Consider the following 6000-nt stretch of genomic DNA (forward strand, 5'->3'; position numbering starts at 1 on the left):
TGATTTGTGAAGTGGATATCATTTGTATAAGGTATGTGGTGGATTTTTTGTTTATGTTTTTCCTGTATATATGTGCAAATATGAATAAAAATTTATGAATTAAAAAAAAAAAGAATGGCAGATGAAGGTGATAGACTATATGGGACTGGCAGAAATGACCGGCAAAATCCGAGACCAGGGAAAAGAGACGGCGGAAGAAGATTGGAAGAAATTTAAGAACTATCTTAAGAAACATTGTAAAATTAATGAATGTTAGAATGATGCTGGTTTAGAAATTAAGTGGATTACAGTTGTAAGGATTAAGTTAAAAGAAAAGAAAGGTTAAAAATTAGATAAATTTAAGGGTGAGGATTTGCTGAATTAAAATTTGAAATTGGAATGCAGAAAGGGGAGGTATGAGGAGGCCGGAGAAGTAAGTTATAAGAAAATAAGGGACTGAAATTATACTTGTTCTTTTTTTGTTTGTGTTTGTTTGTATTGTTGTGTTTGTCTGTATGATTTATGAAACTTTAATAAATATCTTATAAAAAAAAAAAGATAGAGGAAGTTCTGGGATAGTGTGTCAGACCAGGCCTAGGGATATTCAGAGTTCATATCTTGCCTCTGTCCTGAAGCTCATTGGGTAACCTCAGGCCAATCTTATCCCAATCTCTCTCAAAGGGTTGTTGCAAGAATAAAATTGCAGAGGTGGGGAGAATCATGTACACCACCTTGAATTCCTGAGCAGCGTAAAAATATAGTAGGATAATAAATCTTACCATATGAATTGTCCCAGACCCTGTGATCATTTTAGGTCCTTTTTCATGTGCCTCCTCCATGAGACGCGGGTGGCGCTGTGGGCTAAAGCCTCAGCACCTAGGGCTTGCCGATCGAAAGGTCGGCGGTTCGAATCCCCGCGGCGGGGTGCGCTCCCGCTGCTCGGTCCCAGCGCCTGCCCACCTAGCAGTTCGAAAGCACCCCCGGGGGCAAGTAGATAAATAGGTACCGCTTACCAGCGGGAAGGTAAACGGCGTTCCGTGTGCGGCTCTGGCTCGCCAGAGCAGCGTTGTCACGCTGGCCACGTGACCCGGAAGTGTCTTCGGACAGCGCTGGCCCCCGGCCAATAGATGTGAGATGGGCGCACAAACCCCAGAGTCTGTCAAGACTGGCCCGTTTGGGCAGGGGTACCTTTACCTTTACCTTTACCTCCATGAGAGGTCTGGAGGATGGCAACACGAGAATAGGTATTTCCTGTGGTGGCTCCACATTTGTGGAACTCTCTCCCAGGCAGGCTCCCCTAGCACGTTCACTACATTATCTTTAGGCACCAGCTGAAAATGTTTCTCTTCAACCAGGCCTTTGGCTGATTAACATTTTATGGCCTTTTACATGTGTCTGTCAGACAGGGGTTATTGGTTTGTGTTTGTTTTATTCGTATTTTGTGTTCTCATTTTCTGTGTCTATGTTGTGAACTGCCTTGTGATCTTTGGATAAAGGGCGGTAAACAAATTTAATTAAACAAAAATAAATGACCATCACAACTGGGACACCACCATAGAGCACACCCTCTCCCAATAACCACTTGTCTTACCTGCTTCTGTGGCCCATAGAAGGTCATGCATCCCCCACCCCTGAAAAAAATAAGATAAACAAATAAATGGAACATGGGACATAAGGCATCTTTCTGAGTTGCAGCTAGAGCCCCGTGACTCAGTATCCTGGTTTCAGAGTCCTCCCAAGTACAAGCACTCCATTTTCATTTGCTGGTTGTTATAAATGGATCTGTGTGCTTCTTTGTCATGTTTAAGATTAAAAAATAAGGATCTTGCTGATTGACTTGTCTCTGGCTCTGTCTTGCTAGACCTAGACATGGCTGATCTGAGCTTATTCCACATGTAATTATGGTACCCTTTATTACAATTTCATTCAGAAGTACAATTCCCCACTCCCAACACTTGCACATTTGCAGTTCGAAGAAATGTGGTCCATTCTACTATTCAATTTGTTTTGCTGGATGTGTCAATAAAATTGTATAAAATAAATTGCCCCAATTATCTGGGAAGTGAAGAGAGATCGTTATGGGCCTGCATTGAGAAAAACCCTGTACTGAGCAGTGTGGGTGTGGTGGGAGGGATATACTACAGGACCTCCAGAGTCTCTTCTGAGTTTAAAACTGGATAATCGTGGAGCTATCTCTGAAAAAATGAGTAACTTAGGGCCCCTTCAGATGAGCTTTTGTCCTGATCTGCTTGCACAAGATTTATCTGCAGGTTAGACTGAACCCAGTCTTTACTGAGCTTTTATTCTGATTTGTTCGCAGGGAGGTTATGCAATGATGAGCATTCATATTGATTTGCTTGTACGTAGGTTGTTTGTAGTCTTCTCACATATCATTTGTTCACCCCACACTTTTCATTGCACTTCCCCATCACTTTCTAACTGCAAAAAGTCCATGGGGCCCTCCAGACTAGAATTCTATGGTGGGTGTATTTGGAAAAACAACAGTACATCACACAAGAATAGTACATTTGTGGTGGATATATTCTGTGTTATTGGCTGTTCTGCGATATTTCCTGGATGGCATCATATTATTGTTGCCCAGGGGAGGTGGTATAGTGCAGCAGAAGGGGCAAAAAAATAAAGCTTGGGACAGTTGTGGTATTAAAGGTTACAGAATTTCATCAGGAAGTTCCAGAATGTGCACCAATTGGAAATGAAGCAGTATGATTGTCCTGAAACCCTTGCAAGCATAAACTGTAGACTCAGCTGGAGAGAGAGAGAGAGAAAAAGCCATTTTCCATAGTGTTTCCCCCCTTTTGTTATAATGATTTTTAATTTATGATTTATTTATAGAGGGTTTTTTTTTGCTGTGTATAGATCAACTCAAGTAATTGAAAGCAGGATCGCATGTGGCCACCTCAGCATCATGAGACCATATTTTCATGAATCCGCCATAAAAAGGATGCCTGGAGGGCCTCTGATGCTTTTCTTTTTTAATGGAGTTGTTGTGCTGGGGGACAGAGCACTTTAATCCAATTAATCCTTCCTGCAAAACACTGCCAGTCTGGGGGCACCCACAGTGAATCAGCTGGTGCAGAGACATAGAGTAACTCTGTCCAGAAGAACTCAGTCGGAAGAAGGACAAGTCAGAGCGATGTATACTACAAAGGTGTGGCTGTAGATTTAATAGGGGCATGGATATATACAAGTAGCCAACACTGGATTGGGAAGAGCTAAGCTCTTTTGAGGGTGGGTAATAATGCTGTGTCTCTGCACCAGGAGCAAATAAAGGAGCTGATTGGTGCAAATGCACTCAGTCCAGAGCAGGTGCATCAACTCTTAGCGGTGGAGGTGTCTTGGGTTCCCTTAAAACCTGCTGGCACAGGGCTAGGTCTCTTCAAGGGGGCAGAGAAGACCCATCGCCAAGCTGAGCACAGTGCAGTTCAGTGGCTGGCTCCTCCTCAGTATGAGAGAGGAAGCCACTCCATCCTTGGCTCTCTGCTTGGCTTCCTCTCGATGTGATGTCACACGTGTGTCACGCGCATTACCTCACACATGATGTCACACACACATGCCACATGCCAGCCCCCCAGTCTTGGGTTCAAGACAGTGCCTCTGATGCAAAGAAAACTGAGTGGAAAGAGGCAAAGTCAAAACGAAGCATCATGCAGAGATGCAAAAGGCATTATCTGTGGATGGGCGCTTTGGGTGCACATCTACTGTTTTTTGTTTTTTCTCATGCTGTGTTAGTTGTTTGCTACTTTGTGCCATTCCTGGCATGTAGTTTGGGAGTTAAAATTGTAGCTGCAACTCCTAGTAAAATGCACTGTAGTGGCACGTGGACCTGCTGCTGCTCCGTGGGTGTGAAAAGCACCAGTGGGACTAGCAGCTCTTGCTTGAAGTAGCCAAGCAACACCAAGTGAAGAAAAGTTGCCTACCCGACAACCACATCCTTTCCTCAGCCTTTGCTCCTTGTCAAGCAACAGCAAACCCTGTGAGCATTTGTCATAAACACCCGGGAAGCTGATAAGTATTTCCGTAGAACGCAAAAGCCGCTGCGCCACCAGCGTATCTGTTTTGCAATCTACTCATCAGCAGAAAAAGTCCCATAACTAGGTCAGCAAGCATCCAGGTTGCTGATTTCCCATTTGTGTCCATGAGTCGTACTGACCTCAGCAAGGGAAGTGAATGAGGAAGCCTCAGCGTGGGTGGAGCTTGTTCTGTGAACGTATATGGAGCTCCATAGATTGTTGGATCAGGGTGATGGGGTCTAAAACAGGAGTAGGAAACCTTAGGGTCCAGGGGTCTGAGGGCGTCTCTAGCTGGCCCTCAAAACTCTCTGTAGGCCATACATCTCCCTGACTTCACACCTGAATGCTTTGCCTGGCTGAAATGTGTTCTTCAACATTGGTTCCTTGGCTTGCTGGAAGATAGTGAGGGTTGTGTGAGTGTATGTAGAAACTAGCCTAGGGTATGGAGGTAAAATTTACACTTGCTGTTCCACCCACTTTTGCCTCCGGCTCTGCCCACCAATGGCATGTGGCCCTTGGAAGGTTGCCCAGAATGGAATGTGGCCCTAGGGCTGAATATCTTTCCCCACCCTTGTCTAAATGGTTTTTAAGATTACTCACTTCTATAGATGGATGGTACATGTATAGTACATAGGAATCTGCACACTTCTGGTCTGTTCAATCCTTCTGAGAAGCTACACTTTTAAAAAACTCTTAGGAAACCTAAGAAACTTGTGGGTGTGATACAGTCAGGTCAGGGATGGGAAGCGATGGCTGTTGGACTCCAGATTCCATCACTCCCAACTGGCATGGCCAATGGCTATGGATGACAGGAGTTGTAGTTCAACAAATACCCAGAGGCCTGCTGGTCCCCCTTCCCCAACTTAGAGGGAATGAGTTGATGGGAGCATTTCTGAAAAGCTCTTACCAACAGTCAACATTTGTAAAGATGTACACCCACACAGTGAGAGGCACATTGTGCCTTGGTGTACCTAAAAACAGAGTTTTGAACATGATAAAGGTTAGCTAGATTGAAGTAACTGATGATATCACATATCCTGGTACTATAAACACGTTTGAGGGTTGAGCACTCGCAAGATCAAACTTGACTGTGATCTTGATTCAGAATTTATCACTTTGGAAATTCTTGCAGTCAGTTTCTCTCTCTCTTTTTCTCCTGGTCTCTTTCTTTCATTGTTGCTGAAATTCCAGATTTCTTGGCCGATATGCATTGTCTTTCCAGCATGACTCAAGAGCTATGCTGCTGTTGTTTTACATAGGCATTATCCATAACTAGCTTAGTGTTACAAGAAATTCTCCCATGAGCAGACTAGAACAGGTCTAGTTAGTCAGCATCATGAAGTATCATGGGCTGAAGATCCTCAAGGTGTTAAACCTCAGCTCCTGTGCGTAACAAACTACTGTTGCGGTTTCCCACCTTTTAGACTCACTGAAGCTTGACTCAGCAGAGAGCAGCACTAAGCTGGCATGGTGGCAAGGCACAGTCTTTCCCCCTTTTTGCATTAGGGTCATCAATTCAGGAAAGGCTTGCAAATAGCCACTGGCTTGGTTGGTTCCCCATGGCAAAGAAGAATGGTCTCCAGATCTGATTGTTGCAATGCATTCTCCATAAGGCTACCCTTAACACTAAACGTCAGTGGTGGGGAACCTCCGGGCCACAGACCCTTCCCTACTGCACTTCCTAGTTTGCACACCCTTTGAGTGTTCTTTGCTCGGCTAGAAATTGTCCTTGAACTCTGATAACACTTCTTGTTTGCCTGGATGGAAGATAAAGGTGCCTAGGTTGCTGCTGCTGCTGCTGCTGCTGCTGTTGTTAACCTGCCCTTCACTCTGATCATCCTTCACCTAGTGATCAGAAAATTCTATTCATGTATGCCACAACAGCAGCCCAAATCATAAATGCTCAGAAATGGAAGGAGGGTCTAATACCAACAAAGGAGAAATGGCAGACAAAACTGGTGGAATATGCAGAAATGGCCAGATTAACTAA

This window comes from Podarcis vaucheri (assembly GCF_965113315.1).
Source record: "Podarcis vaucheri genome assembly, chromosome: Z".
Lineage (NCBI taxonomy): Eukaryota > Metazoa > Chordata > Lepidosauria > Squamata > Lacertidae > Podarcis > Podarcis vaucheri.